Source organism: Notechis scutatus, chromosome 2 (assembly GCF_049901735.1).
Source record: "Notechis scutatus isolate UNSWTSFEM ecotype Mainland chromosome 2, rNotScu1.2, whole genome shotgun sequence".
In the NCBI taxonomy this organism is placed as follows: Eukaryota; Metazoa; Chordata; class Lepidosauria; order Squamata; family Elapidae; genus Notechis; species Notechis scutatus.
Window position 1 is genome coordinate 163,514,535 of NC_142010.1, and position 19,456 is coordinate 163,533,990.

The 19,456-nt window shown below is 36.7% G+C and overlaps 1 long non-coding RNA gene across 1 annotated transcript in view; it reads right to left on the reverse strand.

Annotated features, from left to right (window-relative positions):
* The window catches only part of LOC148132378 (uncharacterized), a 20,618-nt gene continuing 1,162 nt past the window's right edge, over positions 1–19,456 (reverse strand). Inside the window, exons 2-3 of the long non-coding RNA XR_015747926.1 lie at positions 4,676–4,747; positions 1–2,800 (exon numbers count right to left, since the gene is read on the reverse strand). This is a non-coding gene — a long non-coding RNA (uncharacterized LOC148132378). The remainder of the gene's footprint in view (positions 2,801–4,675; positions 4,748–19,456) is intronic.

Sequence of the window (19,456 nt, forward strand, 5' to 3'; positions counted from 1 at the left end):
AGTATTCCAAGGCTCAGTGTGTTGTTCCAATTCATTATTAATCATGCCCAATTAGGAAAGGCAGCCATGAAAAGAATGTATTGTAGTTCTTCAATCATTTAGTAGCCTGTACATCTTTAGTCTACTTTTCCTAAAGACACCTCTTTCATTAAAAAAAAATCTTTTTACAGTTATAAAAATCTGCTGGAACAGAGTATAATCAATAAAACATGCTAGATACTGTTAAGCTCAAGCATATTAGCTAATCTTCGGCAATGTTAAAAAGCTTTCTTCACCAGGTTTTACTAAGGCTTTATAAAGCAGTCTTACTAAGGCTTTATAAAGCGGTACTAATATTTCACTATCTATCTCTCTGTTGGTGCAACCTAGGATTGCATTGGCTTTTTTTGAAACTGTTGGACACTGCTGGCTCATATTTAAGTGATTGTCCACTAGGACTTCAATATCCCTCTCGTGGAGATCATATTACCATATGTGGTGGACATGCATTGATGCTAAAAATATTCGACTAAAATACACATGTGGTTGGAAAAAATGATAAAACAACATAGATTTAAAACCAGATACATTTTTATTGGGAATTTTGCCTGAAGGTTATAACAGAGAGATAACATATTTGATTATCAATGTATTAACAGCAGCTAGAATTGTATTTGCACAAAATTGGAAAAATGAGAAAATTCCGACAGAGGAGGAAACAATTAAGAAAATAATGGAATGTGCGGAAATGAGTAGATTGACAATGGCAATCAGAGAGCAGGAAGAAAAAGATTATTATAAGATCTGGAATTTATTCTATGAATAGATAGATAGAAGAGTGAGAAATTAAATATGTGATAACAGCAACAATATATTATAACTGATTGATTAGGATTGAATAAGAGAATGAATATAACTTAGGTAAGGATGGAATATACTTTTGAAAGATAATAATTATATGTTAATGATAATACGATTGACCAATGTGATATAAAATATTGAATTGAAAGATTGAATTGTTATAAATATAAATAAGTAAGACATGTATGATATTATTATGTGCACAAGATATATGTACCCAACCAACACACTGGAAAACTGAAAGATGGTTTTATTTGTTTGTTTTTGTTATAAAAATAAAAAACTTTTTCTAAAAAAAAAGATCTCTCTCATGGTTTGATTGATTTGATGTCAAGCCCTTACAGCAGTGATCTTCAAGGGAGCCTAATGTCAAGCATTTTGCAGTAGTTGTAGCTGCTAGAACTACATAGTAACTCAGTAACTCAGATGCTACAGATGATCCAAAATGCAGCAGTCCAACTGCTGATAGGAGGTCGTATTGATTACCAATAATCTTTTGCATCAGGCTTTTCAAAGGGTTCGTTTGAACCTTTACAGTCCTACATAGCTTGTATTACTCTGTATTTACTCTGTATATTTTCTTGACCAAAGTGATCCAATCCTGTGCTTCCCGAGAGAGGCTGCTCTGAGTCCCCACACCACGTGAAGTCACACTATTAAGTTATCAATCCTACATTGTGGAACAATGTCAGCTGGTGTTCCATTCAAAATCCAAGAAAGAAATACTTAGACTCCATTAATCAGAGAAAAGATATCTTTTACTGGAAATCAAGTAGCAACAAAAGAATTCTGAATCTGAGAAAATGGGCGCGTAAATCACATATACAAAGTAATGGCAAAGTTCCCACCCCCAATAGTTCAATTGGCTCATCCAATTAAAAGTTGTGTATATCATCATGTGGGCATCTCCAGGTGGTGATGAGGCCTCTGTCCGTTGACCTTGACATATTTTGAGAAAGAGTTTGCAGCTGTGCATACTATAGGATAGAGCCTAAGCTAGAATCTACCCCCCCCCCCCAGCTTATACAGTTCTGGTTTGTAACACCTCCAGCTCACTTCCCATAACCATATCCCCCCCTCCTCCCTCCTTTACTTATGACAGCCGAAAGATGCAAAGCAAAGGGAGAAAATCTTGAAGGCTGACAAACACTTTGGCCGCTAAGGTGATGATAGCTCCTACCTAGCTTCAATTTCACAAGGCTGCCCTGGTATGTATTACCAAAATCTAACTAACCCATGACATATATGTCACTCTTCTAGAAATTAGCATCAGCCTTGATCTCAGTGTTGGGTATGTGGGATGGTATTGGTCCTTATGTGAGAGTAGGCTCACATACCATTATACTCACTGTATTTAAAGTGTGTGATTATTTTTGTGCTAGGTTGTGCCTCAGAGACAAGCCAGGTGTTTTCTTGGTGTACCAGCCACTGTGCTTATCATCTGGATCTTTCTCTGATTCCGAGATCCAGTTGGTTGCCAGTTGGGTATTGGGGGACTTCAACCTTCATATTATGGTAGCTGGGGACGTTACAGTCCAGGAGTTCATGGTTTCCATGGCAACTGTGGCTTGTCCTGGTAATCTTGGACCCAGCACATATAAGTAGCTATGTATTAGACCTCACTTTTGCATTGGAGCAGTCATTATGTGATTTAGATATGAAAGATATTGCTATCATTGTTTTATCTGACACATGCGGAGAAGCAGGGGCAGTCATGACTAAAGAGACCTTTGCACAGGTTTGCCTTGCACACAACTTATGCCATTTCCTGACCAGAGATGGCACTCACATCTTAGCTACCTCTCATGTGGATTATCACAATGTGCTCTATATAGAGCTGCCCTCCAAGACAATTTAACAGCCCTAAGTAACTCCTAAATACCCTTGTAAGTGTTGGCTGATCCCATGTGGCCCCTTGGTTTTCAAAGATTTTTTGGGAGATGAACAGCAGAAGCAACTCCTAGAGAATAGATGGAAAATGAAGAGTGAAACCCTCTGAACATGGGTACGTGCCAATAATTCAGGCTTACTCCATGGTGATAAGAAAGATGGGACATTCTTCCTTCCCTTACTGCATCAATGGGCTGTCATCCAGTGGCCTTACTTAGGGTGGAACCCAGTTGTATGAACTTCTCCCTGGCCCCTCTCACTAGTTAAGACAGCATTTTGCAAGTAAAGTGACTCAGATTTGCTTGAGTCTTGACAATTACTTGCCAGGTTGTCTGGGATTCTTTTTGACCTGTTGCCTCCAAGGAAGTGGATAGGGTGCTCTGTAAGATGTCCTCTGCCACCAGCTTTGTCATGCAGCTGAAGAGGGAGGAGTATTTCTTGGCTCTGGGATGGGTTATTGCTGACAACCTTGAAATTTTATTTTTTGTAAACCATTGAAATTTGTGGTATATGAGGGCAGTATATTGCAGTAAATAAATGAAAATGAACACACACACATACCCCGATTTCTTAATTATATGCTTTACTAATCCCAGGTAAAAGGCTTCACAATTTTAAGGTGATAAATGGAAAGTAATATTTGGAAAAAGGATGCCTTTATGGCTGCTGAGAAAATAAAGAAAAACAAACAGATTTATTGGGTGGCTGACAGAAGGGAACAGCAATGTTAGAAAACAATGTTGTTGGTCTTTTATATTTGAATGGTTCATTTCCAAACCACATGAATTCAGCAGCTAATTCCCTGCTTAGAAAAGGGTGGAGAAGTAATTCTCCTAGGAACTGAGACTATGATATCATCTTATTATAATGCAACTCACTCTCCTTTTTTATAAAACTTGTTCACTAGGGGATGGGTAGTACTGTTAATTTCATACATTGATTCGAGCCAATTGTGTCATTAATTCTTGACTTTTCTTCATGTCTCTTCCTAAGCTTGTCTTTTTTGTCAGATTAAAATGCCTTACTACTGTCATTCATATTCAGTTTAAGATAGAATGTATTCTCTAATACAGTGTTTTGCACTAGTGCTTTGAAAAGCAAGTACATCACAAAATGCATTGTATATTTTGCACCAAAGTTATAAAAACCTTATTCAATATTATGCTGGCTTTTCATTCAAGTTGGGATTTTGTTTGGACTTAGTCTTTCAAGTCAATAGTGGGTTTGGAAGGAATATATCTAGAGAACATCTAGATATCAACAGAAAAATCCTCTCCAAATACTTCATAGAGATGCCCCGGTGGAATTATGCAAACTCATCTATATATTATAATCCTTCTCCAAAACCAATATATAATTATTGCAATATGCAGTTAGAAATCAATAGAAGAGAATATTTGTGGCTTGGAGTTGAACTGAGGGGGTCCTTGGTGCTCTCTGAAATTGGCTGTTTTCTTGCCAATGTTTCATTATCAAACCAGGTAACATCATCAATGCTAATTTGGGAATGGAATGTCTGCAAGAAAACACCAAGCTCAGAGAGCACCAAGGAACTGCAGCAGTTAAAAATCCAAGAATTTTATTATTTAATATGTTTTTGTTATCTACTTATAATATTAATTTTAAATAAAGCTGTACAAAATAACCTGGAATCTTGGCAAATATAAATAAAACCAGTAAAGGCACACAGATGCAAGGAACCATTTAGAAACTGAACTCTTCTCAGCACAGAAATTTATATTAAAAAGTCTCCACATCATCTCTACCATAGTCATTAGATAGAATACCCCATTTTGTATCCTCTACAAATCTGATATTCTTTTTACTTTACTTTCCTTAATAAAAATGATGATGAATATCAGAAACTTTGATATTTTCCTGCAACTATGGATTTCAGTTTTTATTGTTGCTTATCTACCTGATCCTCCATCTAACTCAGACTTACCATAAGTAGTTTGTCAATCACAATATTATGTGGTGCTGTAGCAAAGATTTGCTGCAGCCAAGCTTCCATAATCTATGGATGGAAGGAAGGAAAGAAATCAGTCTACAAAGCCTTGTTAAATTCATGTTCAAACTATTCCATTATTTACATGCTTCTAGACTAATTGCTTTATTGTTTTAGAAGTGGGTTTCCACACTTGTGCCAATGTTCATTAGTGTGCTTGACAATTCTTTTGCTGCTACCAGACTTAGTATACAATTGTTATTATTTTACAAAATGGGAAACTAGACAGTAGAGATGGACACATTGAGACTTGAGAAGTTAGAGGCTTTAAAATCAGTGCAATAATATACGTGTTGGCAGGACTAACCTGAGGCTGGTTGGAATTCACTAAAAATAATTTATCTTAAGAGATTTCTTCAAAACTCTACTCTTTCAAATCAGATTACTCTTTTCTGTTGGTGTCTACTATAATCAATAACAAAGTTAAATTAAAGCTGAGTAAGAACCACCCAAGAACTAATGGGTGGAGGCTGTGCAATGAGAGAATTCCCAACTTGAACCAAGGAAGAGGTTGGACTTGATGACTTCCAAGCTCCCTTCCAACCCTATGATTCTATGATATAATGGTAGAAAGGAATTCAACTGGAAATAATTGAGTTCAAGAATAAATAATACATATTTTATATAAATTAATATTGTTGAATGACTGCATTCAATATTTTCTAGCCATGTTGAACCTAAGAAAAAAAAGTCAATATGTACTGCATCTAAGTAATTAGAGTTTTACTTGAACAGATCTCTATTAGCAATTTTAAAAACTCCCATTCCTTACTGAATAAAACCAGGAGTCAAATTATTTATGGCTTTATTAATTTGAAAAGATGGGAGGGACAAGCAGAACCGGGCTAGGTGTTCTTTTTCTATGGAATAGAGTGGGTATAGTAATTCCAGATTGTGTTGCACAATTGGCACAATTAAGTCTTTCTACTGTTGTAAGATTTTCTAAAGCATGTCAACACAGTCAGATAATCAGTAGGAGTCCCTTTATTAGCTCCAAATTTGCCCCCAATGTCCTGGTTACGTTCTGGGTTGGAGAAAAACTCTCCCAGGAACAGACTTTGGCTGCAGAGAATCAAGTCCAAACGTGGTCAACAAAAACTGTAACTATAAATCAAGGCAAGATGAGGTAATTTGTCTGGCAGGACAAGAGAAGGAATTCCAGACGTGAAAGAACGGCAGTAATTCAACGTGGTTGAGAGGATGCCAGCAACGCAGATAACCAAAGTCAACACAAGATAAACTTTAAAAAAAAATCATCATCATGCCATATCATTCCTGCTAAGAAATCCAGCTTTTTAATGAAATTTTGATTGAGGACAAATCTGCCTACTAAAAAAAGAAAAATAGAAAAACCCAGAAAAAACAGAAAGAGAATAAAACTATTTTACTTTTATTTTCTTATTTTGTATTGTCTTTTTCCCAAATTTAAAATGTTTAGGTTGTGTCCATCTTGCAATAGAACTATTAACTAATCATATTTTTGTCTAATTTGTTGCATGAATTTCTTTCTGTGGTTTGTTTATGATTCAGCATGTTGTGTGAGCCCAGAAAATTGGATTAATTGAATAAACTACAGGTAAGGAAACCATGGAAAATGATATTGCACAAACATCACTTTATAAAGTTAGCCTGCTATTATATAAAGATCAAGCCCATCATTATCATAGACATGCTGAGCTACACTCAACTGAAGGTAAATTGGACTGAGCAGGGTCATTCCTGGACATTACATTAGGTCCCAGAGGCTGTCTTCTGATTAAATCAAACCCTTGTCCAGGGCCACTTCCCAAGAACCAGAAAATGGTCTGGACTCAAGTCTTTTCAGCCTGATTTACCTTCATACACTACCCCTTAATTGTAGCCACCTGTGTTCTAAACCTGGGGATTGTTCCAATGAGGATACCTCTATAGACCAAGCTAAATGTCTCTGTGAAAAATTTAACAGAACTTGTAAAAGAGAATTATTATGGAATGTCACTGGGTTTGGAAGCACAAGAATGCCACCTTCATCCCTGGGTGGACGGACTTCTGGACAAAGATCGGTTCAATTAAGACACCCATTGTACTAAGGACACTGAGTGGCTCCTGTGGCATTGCCACAGTAACCTCCTATGGCCACCCTAGGGGAAATACCCAATACATTCATGAAGGGTCTACTTATGACACCACTCAATCATGGCCAGGTCGTTTTGAACATGAGTGCCTGGCATTATGAGGCAACTATTGGTAATAAAGTCTATTGCAGATTACCCCCTATTGGGACCGGAATTTGCTACCTGGCATAATTTTCCTGGAGTGTTTCCTGTTGCCAAAAATCTCCAATGAGGCTGTGGTCCTCTTTGCACATCAACATTTTCAACAGCAAAAGCAGGCTAAAATAGAAATGGAGAGGGGGGTGCCCAAACCTAGGGAAGTGAAGATTGGCCCCTTACGAGAATAGTTAAGGAATTGGGACCAGTCACATATAGCTTTATGGGAGTCAGGGGACTCTGGACCTTAACTAATGGCCTGATCCAATGACAAGATGCAGTAGAATTACCATAGCTAACCAAACTACCATGGATCTAGAATTAATTACTTCTGAAGTGACCCAGATTAAGGAAGTAGTCCTTCAAAATAGGATGGCTCTTGACTAGTTTTTAGTTGTCGAAGGAGGGGAAAATTTAACAGGACTAATACTTCTTTGCAAATTGCTGACCACCACCAAGTTATTTTAGAACTTACCAAGGGTATCCAACAAATAGCCTACATACCTACATGGGATGGCCGGAATTGGGATTGGTTTACTAGCTGCTACCCAATTTTTCATGGCTGAATCTCTTTTTCTGTATCTCCTGGCTATTCTTTTCATTTCATTTTTTTACTTGTCACGATCGGCAATGTTTACCCTTATGTCTCGCTGCCTGCCAACATAGTACCCAAACCCTTAAGAATCAGATACTGATTGTTGTTGAATCTTGGGGAAATAAATTTTTCTCAGAGGGGGAAAGGGGGGAAAGGATGGCTCATCTATTGAGAATCAATACACCCCCATCCTAAGAAAGTACTACCTTCAAAAAAAAGGAAATGTAACAACACTGTCGAGAATTAAGTTACAAAAATTTAGCAATAAGAAAGAAGCAATAGTAACTGCACGTAGGGACAAAGAATACATTGAGTTTTGTGCAAGTCTGTAGGGAAAACTGTATACTCAGGTGAGACACAACTCCACATACTAACAGACATCTATGCTAAAAGCAAGGTAGAAGTCCAAAAAAAGTAATAATTATGTGAAATTTTACTTCCCTACTTTTTTGAAAACACTGTACAGATCATGCTTTGCTATTGTTCAGGGTCTCAGCCCCCTTACTGGTTGAGATCCTTTTACTAGAATGCTTTAATAAAAGTTTCTCCAAAAGTCCATCTCTTGCATCTGGGTCTGATTGGCCTTTGCATCAAACTGATCCATTTTCTGACAACAAAAATGTAGCTGTATATGACTGTTCATGTTTTTCACTGTCTATATCAGTGATGTACGAACTGTTCATTGCATAATGTTATGTACTGAAAAGGAGGTTTCTGTTGGTCTCTGCCCAAATACTGTAAAATAGACATTTTATATGTGGTCTATGTACAGAACAAAATACAGCTGTTTGATTCTCAGCATGGATTGCTGAAAAATTACTATGGGCAATTTCCAATTTAGTTTACATCCAGCACACACCCGGTCAATCCCTATATCAGAGCAAACACACCCAACACTCAGATTAACTTGCAAAAATATAGCTTGACGTATCTGTATTAAACCAGTTCAGTGGTAAAACAGGATAAAAAGCAGGAGAAACAGGGCAGGGGGAGACAATAATCAAGAATTTATATTATATCTTATCTATGGCTTTATCTTTTAAAAGGAACAAAACTTTCAAGAGCCATTGAGAACAAAATTGTGACTAATTACCATTGACGGTCCCAAAGGCATAGCATTTGAGTGTTCTAATTTTAATAATGAAATGAACCTGCTGGTAACAGCAACAGAATAGAGATGGAAATAGAAGTAGGACATCAGGTTACCTCTCCTTTATTCTGCATTACGAAGGAAACACTTTGATGTAAGAAATGATGTATTCAACATAGATCAACACATGCTTGATTTAGGTATAGATGGCGTAGAGGGAGGGTGACAAAAAAAAACCCCACCACAAAGACATAAATAGTGAATGGATGCTGGGAACTTTGAGGGCAGATGGATAGGAGGGAAAGATAAGATATACTGGAAACTTAGCAATGGCAGCAATTGAGAAGAGGAAATGGGAAAAGACTGGGAAGACGAGGGGCAAGCAGAGTAGTGGAGCTAAGATATAATGGCTTAAAGAAGTAAACATACTTGGACAGTTGTTTTTCAGCAATGTTAAGATGGCTGGACTCCCAGAATTCTGCAATAAGATCCTGGCTAGGGAATTCTGGGATTGAAGTTCACCATCATAAAGTTGTTGAGAAGCTAGGACAGTGATGACTAACCTTTTTGTCCTCATGTGCCAAAAATTGCGTGCATGTGCGTGCATGCCTGCATCCCTGCGCACTCCACCCCCATGCATGTGCGGCAGATACCCAACAATCAGCTGGCTGGTGGGAGGCGCATGCGCATATGCAGTGATCTGATCAAGGGGTGACAGCTCACATGACAGCAGAAATGGCTCTGTGTGCCACTTCCGGCACGCCTGCCATAGGTTCGCCATCACGGAACTAGGGAAGATTGAAGGGCAGACAGGGAGCTGCTGAACAGGAACTGCAGATGGGAGGAGGAGGTGATATACAACCTCCTTGCCCTGTTTAAATTTTGTTTTGTCTGAAATTCAGAACAGTCAAAATATTTTGACTTTTGGTTTTGCTGGATGTAGAGTTGTAATTGCAGGCAAACAAAGTCACTAATCTATGGATAAAGAAGGATTAGAGAGGGGAAGTAAACATATGTTAGACTTTAACTAGAGATAATTAATTGTATGGATTACTGTACTAAACAGTAACGAAAGTTAAGCAGTAACCAAAGTTAACCAATGATGGAGGATAACTAAAAATGTATATAAATGCAAGACTATACTCCAATAAAGATCATCATCATCATAATTCAGTTGTTCATGATCAAACAACTCGACTGCCTCGTCATTACAACAGCTGGACGAGTTTGCTTGCTCCAGGTTTGAAACCATTTTGTGTACACTGTTAGTCTACATACTAATATTCAGAGTATGGGAAATAAGCGAGGTGGGTCAAGGTTTTATTACCAAAAATCAGATTTGATTTATTAGGTGAAATGGTAAATCCTGATTTGATGACTCCCCTGACTGAAAAACGAACAAGAAACAACTTGCTCAAAGCAACAGAAGCAACAAAAGCAATATAAAAGGAAAGAAAATGTATTGTATGTTAAAAGAAATGATTTTATTTTCCAAGAGCATTTTGTCCTCACAATTGTAAGGTTACGCATTCCTAGAAAAAAGCAGCTCCTTTCTTACTGTTTTCTTTTTTTTTAATAAATTTTATTGATTTTACAATTAAAACAAACCAACAACATATACAAAGAGAGAGAAAGAGAGAGAAAGAAGAAAGGGAGAAGAAAATAGAAAGAAAAAAATAGAAAACAATTAAAAACATTCTCATCTTCAACAGTTTGTAAGACCTCTTTTTTATCCTTATTTTATGCCATATACACACACACCTAATCCTTACATATATCTGTGTATCACTACTATGGGTTTATCCTATCCTCTTTTGCCTTTTAGTGTGAAGTCTATCTTTGGTCTATCCATTTGTACCAGCAGTTCCAGCTGCTGTAGTATATTGAAGTGTCTTTATTTTTTAATGCCAAAGTTAATTTGTCCATTTCTGCACAACTTGAAATTTTTTTAATGATCATCTCCTCTGATGGAACATGAGGCTGCTTCCAACATTGTGCAAAAGCCAATCTGGCCGCTGTCAAAATGTGTATTATTATATACTTCACTTTTTTGATATTTGTTTATCAAAGATCTATAACAGAAAGGACTCTGGTTTGAATTCGATCTGTTCTCTTGTCATTTCTTCCAGCCAATTTCTAATTTTCTGCCAATATTTTTGAGCTTCTGTACAGGACCACCACATATGGAAAAAAGTTCTCTTTTTTTTTTTGCATTTCCAGCAATTCGGACTCATATTGGGGTGCATCTTCGCTAGTCTCGAAGGAGGAAGGTGCCATCTATAAAACATTTTATAGGCGTTTTCTTTGTATACTACCAATTTTGTAATTTTATTATTTCTACCCCAGACCTTTTCCCATTCTGTTATGGTGATGCTACGTCCTACATTCCTACTCCAGGCTATCATGTTCCCTTTTACAATTTTTTCTTCTAATTCTACTTCTAATAAATAATTATAAAATTTTGTTATATTTTTTTTGCCTGATCCTAATAAAATTTTATCTAATTGCTAGAGTTTATTGTTAATTCCAAATTCTTTCTTGTCCTGTTTATATCTACTTTGAATTTGAAGATATGCCCACTGATCAATTTTTAGTCCCCGCTCTTGAAGTTCTTGCCGCGATTTCAAATTTCCTTGCATATCCAATAGGTCCTTATATTTAATCATTTTAGTGATATCCAGATTATTTGGGTGAATCATCGCCTCCATTGTTGAGATCCAAATTGGTATTCTTAGTGTTTTTTTCCGTATTTTCTTCAAATTAGTCAATAATGAGTCTCTGATTAGGTGTCTGTGAAAATATTTCTGGCTAGTTTTCCCAACATCCCATAAAAAAGCATGCCACCCCCTCTGCAAGTCATGGCCTTCTAAGAATAATATTCTCTTATTGGTTAAATTCACCCATTCCTTCAACCATACTAAAGAGGCTGCATTATAATACAACTCCCAATTTGGAAGTGCCAGCCCTCCCCTGCTCTTCATACTCTGCATTGCCTTTAAATTTATTCTAGGTTTTTTCCCTTGCCAGATATTTATTTTATTAAGCTCTTTAAAAAAAATTGTGTACTTTGATTGGGATCGTCTGAAATATATAGAGGAAATTTGGAAGAATATTCTTTTTAATAGTAGCAATCCTGCCTAATAATGAAAGTTGCAGCTTGCCCCATGTTTCTAAATCCTTCTTTACCTGTTGCATCAATTTATCATAATTATTTTCCTTAAGTGTCTTACAATGTGCTGTCAACCATATTCCTAAGTATTTAACTTGCTTTATCACTTGTATTCCCATAACTTCTTCTAGTTCTATTTTCCGTTTTTCTGTTAAATTTTTAGTCATTAATTTTGTTTTCTTCCTATTAATTTTAAGTCCTGCTACTGCTCCAAATTGTTCTAATTCATTCATCAATTTTTGTCCTCTTTCTATTGGTTCCTCAATGAAAAAAATCATATCATCCATAAACGCTTGCAACTTATATTCTTCTTTCTTAACCTTTAATCCTTTTATGTCTGGGTTCTGTCTAATTGCATTAGTAATGCTTCTAATGATAATATGAAGAGCAGGGGTGAGTGGGCAGCCCTGTCTGACTCCTTTTTCTATTTTTATTGGCGGGTATATTCCCCATTTATTATAATATTAGCCTGTTGTGTATCATAAATTGTTGTTATAATATTTTCAAATTTGGTGCCTAAATTCATATTATAATTTTTTTGGAATAAAAATTGCCAATTTAAATTATCGAAGGCCTTCTCTGCATCTAAATCTCTGGGTCGAATGGAGCGGGTGGTACGACACCGCTGGCCATGTTGCCGTTGATGGTGCGTGATCAACCACGTGCTCTGTAGGTTGCTCTGTAGGTTGCTCTGTAGGTTTAGTCAGCTCTTTGGTCTCCGCATCCCACCCTCGTCGCCAGTGTTAAGTTTGGAGAATAAGGAGACCAGACATCTGACCAGTGACTTCAACTCTTTAATAATAACAGGAATCAGAATGGAACAGAGCAATGCTATGGGCAGCAGTAACTCTTTTATAGGGTTAGCTGCTGCCTTATTAACCAATGAAAATGCGCAACAGGTTCCAACTACTGACCAATAAGACAGTCCCAAAAGTGACCAATCAGGGACCGGTTCTGGCCCAATCCCAAGTTGTTGTATAAGGACCAATCAAGTGTGCAGGTTTTCAACCCCTAATTTGCATTTAGGTTATTCACTTTTATTGATTCACAACACTAAGGACACTGAGTGGCTCCTGTGGCATTGCCACAGTAACCTCCTATGGCCACCCTAGGGGAAATACCCAATACATTCATGAAGGGTCTACTTATGACACCACTCAATCATGGCCAGGTCATTTTGAACATGGGTGCCTGGCATTATGAGGCAACTATTGGATATGTGGTAATAAAGTCTATCGCAGATTACCCCCTATTGGGACCGGAATTTGCTACCTGGTATAATTTTCCCTGAGTATTTCCTGTTGCCAAAAATCTCCAATGAGGCTGTGGTCCTCTTTGCACATCAACATTTTCAACAGCAAAAGCAGGCTAAAATAGAAATGGAGAGGGGGATGCCCAAACCTAGGGAAGTGAAGATTGGCCCCTTACGAGAATAGTTAAGGAATTGGGACCAGTCACATGTAGCTTTATGGGAGTCAGGGGACTCTGGACCTTAACTAATGGCCTGATCCAATGACAAGATGCAGTAGAATTACCATAGCTAACCAAACTACCATGGATCTAGAATTAATTACTTCTGAAGTGACCCAGATTAAGGAAGTAGTCCTTCAAAATAGGATGGCTCTTGACTAGTTTTTAGTTGTCGAAGGAGGGGAAAATTTAACAGGACTAATAGTTCTTTGCAAATTGCTGACCACCACCAAGTTATTTTAGAACTTACCAAGGGTATCCAACAAATAGCCTACATACCTATATGAGATGGCTGGGATTGGGATTGGTTTACTAGCTGCTACCCAATTTTTCATGGCTGAATCCCTTTTCCTGTATCTCCTGGCTATTCTTTTCATTTCATTTTTTTACTTGTCACGATCGGCAATGTTTACCCTTATGTCTCGCTGCCTGCCAACATAGTACCCAAACCCTTAAGAATCAGATACTGATTGTTGTTGAATCTTGGGGAAATAAATTTCTCTCAGATTCAAAGGGGGGAAAGGATGGCTCATCTATTGAGAATCAATACACCCCCATCCTAAGAAAGTACTACCTTCAAAAAAAAAGGAAATGTAACAACACTGTCGAGAATTAAGTTACAAAAATTTAGCAATAAGAAAGAAGCAATAGTAACTGCACGTAGGGACAAAGAATACATTGAGCTTTGTGCAAGTCTATAGGGAAAACTGTTTGTATACTCAGGTGAGACACAACTCCACATACTAACAGACATCTATGCTAAAAGCAAGGTAGAAGTCCAAAAAAAGTAATAATTATGTGAAATTTTACTTCCCTACTTTTTTGAAAACACTGTACAGATCATGCTTTGCTATTGTTCAGGGTCTCAGCCCCCTTACTGGTTGAGATCCTTTTACTAGAATGCTTTAATAAAAGTTTCTCCAAAAGTCCATCTCTTGCATCTGGGTCTGATTGGCCTTTGCGTCAAACTGATCCATTTTCTGACAACAAAAATGTAGCTGTATATGACTGTTCATGTTTTTCACTGTCTATATCAGTGATGTACGAACTGTTCATTGCATAATGTTAGGTACTGAAAAGGAGGTTTCTGTTGGTCTCTGCCCAAATACTGTAAAATAGACATTTTATATGTGGTCTATGTACAGAACAAAATACAGCTGTTTGATTCTCAGCATGGATTGCTGAAAAATTACTATGGGCAATTTCCAATTTAGTTTACATCCAGCACACACCCGGTCAATCCCTGTATCAGAGCAAACACACCCAACACTCAGATTAACTTGCAAAAATATAGCTTGACGTATCTGTATTAAACCAGTTCAGTGGTAAAACAGGATAAAAAGCAGGAGAAACAGGGCAGGGGGAGACAATAATCAAGAATTTATATTATATCTTATCTATGGCTTTATCTTTTAAAAGGAACAAAACTTTCAAGAGCCATTGAGAACAAAATTGTGACTAATTACCATTGACGGTCCCAAAGGCATAGCATTTGAGTGTTCTAATTTTAATAATGAAATGAACCTGCTGGTAACAGCAACAGAATAGAGATGGAAATAGAAGTAGGACATCAGGTTACCTCTCCTTTATTCTGCATTACGAAGGAAACACTTTGATGTAAGAAATGATGTATTCAACATAGATCAACACATGCTTGATTTAGGTATAGATGGCGTAGAGGGGAGGGTGACAAAAAAAAACCCCACCACAAAGACATAAATAGTGAATGGATGCTGGGAACTTTGAGGGCAGATGGATAGGAGGGAAAGATAAGATATACTGGAAACTTAGCAATGGCAGCAATTGAGAAGAGGAAATGGGAAAAAGACTGGGAAGACGAGGGGCAAGCAGAGTAGTGGAGCTAAGATATAATGGCTTAAAGAAGTAAACATACTTGGACAGTTGTTTTTTCAGCAATGTTAAGATGGCTGGACTCCCAGAATTCTGCAATAAGATCCTGGCTAGGGAATTCTGGGATTGAAGTTCACCATCATAAAGTTGTTGAGAAGCTAGGACAGTGATGACTAACCTTTTTGTCCTCATGTGCCAAAATTGCGTGCATGTGCGTGCATGCCTGCACCCCTGCGCACTCCACCCCCATGCATGTGCGGCAGATACCCAACAATCAGCTGGCTGGTGGGAGGCGCATGTGCATATGCAGTGATCTGATCAAGGGGTGACAGCTCACATGACAGCAGAAATGGCTCTGTGTGCCACTTCCGGCACGCCTGCCATAGGTTCGCCATCACGGAACTAGGAAGATTGAAGGGCAGACAGGGAGCTGCTGAACAGGAACTGCAGATGGGAGGAGGAGGTGATATACAACCTCCTTGCCCTGTTTAAATTTTGTTTTGTCTGAAATTCAGACCAGTCAAAATATTTTGACTTTTGGTTTTGCTGGATGTAGAGTTGTAATTGCAGGAATGTTCCAATCTCGGATGGCAAACCTCAGATAAAGAATGTTTCCAAGCAAATACAACTCAGGCAAACAAAGTCACTAATCTATGGATAAAGAAAGATTAGAGAGGGGAAGTAAACATATGTTAGACTTTAACTAGAGATAATTAATTGTATGGATTACTGTACTAAACAGTAACGAAAGTTAAGCAGTAACCAAAGTTAACCAATGATGGAGGATAACTAAAAATGTATATAAATGCAAGACTATACTCCAATAAAGATCATCATCATCATAATTCAGTTGTTCATGATCAAACAACTCGACTGCCTCATCATTACAACAGCTGGACGAGTTTGCTTGCTCCAGGTTTGAAACCATTTTGTGTACACTGTTAGTTTACATACTAATATTCAGAGTATGGGAAATAAGCAAGGTGGGTCAAGGTTTTATTACTAAAAATCAGATTTGATTTATTAGGTGAAATGGTAAATCCTGATTTGATGACTCCCCTGACTGAAAAACGAACAAGAAACAACTTGCTCAAAGCAACAGAAGCAACAAAAGCAATATAAAAGGAAAGAAAATGTATTGTATGTTAAAAGAAATGATTTTCTTTTCCAAGAGCATTTTGTCCTCACAATTGTAAGGTTACGCATTCCTAGAAAAAAGCAGCTCCTTTCTTACTGTTTTCTTTTTTTTTTTAATAAATTTTATTGATTTTACAATTAAAACAAACCAACAACACATACATAAATGAAAGAGAGAGAAAGAAGAAAGGGAGAAGAAAATAGAAAGAAAAAAATAGAAAACAATCAAAAACATTCTCATCTTCAACAGTTTGTAAGACCTCTTTTTTATCCTTATTTTATGCCATATATACACACCTAATCCTTACATATATCTGTGTATCACTACTATGGATTTATCCTATCCTCTTTTGCCTTTTAGTGTGAAGTCTATCTTTGGTCTATCCATTTGTACCAGCAGTTCCAGCTGTTGTAGTATATTGAAGTGTCTTTATTTTTTAATGCCAAAGTTAATTTGTCCATTTCTGCACAACTTGAAATTTTTTGAATGATCATCTCCTCTGATGGAACATGAGGCTGCTTCCAACATTGTGCAAAAGCCAATCTGGCTGCTGTCAAAATGTGTATTATTATATACTTCACTTTTTTTGATATTTGTTTATCAAAGATCCATAACAGAAAGGACTCTGGTTTGAATTCGATTTGTTTTCTTGTCATTTCTTCCAGCCAATTTCTAATTTTCTGCCAATATTTTTGAGCTTCTGTACAGGACCACCACATATGGAAAAAAGTTCCCTCTTTTTTTTTTTTTTTTGCATTTCCAGCAATTCGGACTCATATTGGGGTGCATCTTCGCTAGTCTCGAAGGAGGAAGATGCCATCTATAAAACATTTTATAGGCGTTTTCTTTGTATACTACCTATTTTGTAATTTTATTATTTCTACCCCAGACCTTTTCCCATTCTGTTATGGTGATGCTACGTCCTACATTCCTACTCCAGGCTATCATGTTCCCTTTTACAATTTCTTCTTCTAATTCTACTTCTAATAAATAATTATAAAATTTTGTTATATTTTTTTTGCCTGATCCTAATAAAATTTTATCTAATTGCTGGAGTTTATTATTAATTCCAAATTCTTTCTTGTCCTGTTTATATCTACTTTGAATTTGAAGATATGCCCACTGATCAATTTTTAGTCCCCGCTCTTGAAGTTCTTGCCGCGATTTCAAATTTCCTTTGCGTATCCAATAGGTCCTTATATTTAATCATTTTAGTGATATCCAGATTATTTGGGTGAATCATCGCCTCCATTGTTGAGATCCAAATTGGTATTTTTAAATAGTGTTTTTTCCGTATTTTCTTCCAATTAGTCAATAATGAGTCTCTGATTAGGTGTCTGTGAAAATATTTCTGGCTAGTTTTCCCAACATCCCATAAAAAAGCATGCCACCCCCTCTGCAAGTCATGGCCTTCTAAGAATAATATTCTCTTATTGGTTAAATTCACCCATTCCTTCAACCATACTAAAGAGGCTGCACTATAATACAACTCCCAATTTGGAAGTGCCAGCCCTCCCCTGCTCTTCATACCCTGCATTGCCTTTAAGTTTATTCTAGGTTTTTTCCCTTGCCAGATAAATTTTACAGTTATTTTATTAAGTTCTTCAAAAAAAAAATTGTGTACTTTGATTGGGATCGTCTGAAATATATAGAGGAATTTTGGAAGAATATTCATTTTAATAGCAGCAATCCTGCCTAATAATGAAAGTTGCAGCTTGCCCCAAGTTTCTAAATCCTTCTTTACCTGTTGCATCAATTTATCATAATTATTTTCCTTAAGTGTCTTACAATGTGCTGTCAACCATATTCCTAAGTATTTAACTTTCTTTATCACTTGTATTCCCATAACTTCTTCTAGTTCTATTTTCTGTTTTTCTGTTAAATTTTTAGTCATTAATTTTGTTTTCTTCCTATTAATTTTAAGTCCTGCTACTGCTCCAAATTGTTCTAATTCATTCATCAATTTTTGTCCTCTTTCTATTGGTTCCTCAATGAAAAAAATCATATCATCCGCATAAACGCTTGCAACTTATATTCTTCTTTCTTAACCTTTAATCCTTTTATGTCTGGGTTCTGTCTAATTCGCATTAGTAATGCTTCTAATGATAATATGAAGAGCAGGGGTGAGAGTGGGCAGCCCTGTCTGACTCCTTTTTCTATTTTTATTGGGCGGGTATATTCCCCATTTATTATAATATTAGCCTGTTGTGTATCATAAATTGTTGTTATAATATTTTCAAATTTGGTGCCTAAATTCATATTATAATTTTTTTGGAATAAAAATTGCCAATTTAAATTATCGAAGGCCTTCTCTGCATCTAAAAACATAAGTGCAATTTGTTTTTCGGGGTGGGCTTCGTAAAATTCTAAGACATCTAGTACTATTCTTAAGTTGTTCCTGATTTGTCTGGTCGGGAGAAATCCATTTTGATCTTCATATATATGCTCATTTAACATTCTTTTTAGTCTACTTGCTATAATAGAAGTGAATATTTTGTAATCAGTATTTAACAGTGAAATCGGCCTATAATTATGTATATATCGGGGATCCGAATCCTCCTTCGGGATCAGCGAAATCAATGCCCCCCTCCATGAGTCTGGCATCCTGGCTGCCAATAAGACATCATTAAAAACTTCCACCATAAGAGGTCCTATTTGTTCTGCTATAGCCTTGTACAGCTCCCCTGGAATCCCATCTGGTCCCGGGGATGTATTGTTTTTCTGGTTCTCTATTGCTGATTTCAATTCAACCAAGTACTATCTTTAATAATTCTTCCATTTCTTCCCCAATTGCTTTATCCTTCACTTCATCTAAATAGTTTCTTATTCTATCTTCGTTAACTTCTTCCTTTTTATATAGCTCTTCAAAATACTTATGAGCAATTTCTTTTTTCTGTTCTATCTCCTGTTGTATATCCCCCTTTCCATCTATTAGCTGGTATATCAATCTCTTTTCTTTCCTTTTTTTTTAGTCTATATGATAGCCATCTGCCTGGCTTATAAGCATGCTCAAAATAAGTTTGTCTAGTTGTATTCAAATTTATAATCATTCTCTCTTGTTCAATTAAATTCAATTTATGTTTAGTTATTATTATCTGATTTTGCAATTTTGAATCCTTTGGGGTACTCTGTAATTGAGTTTCTAATTCCTTAATT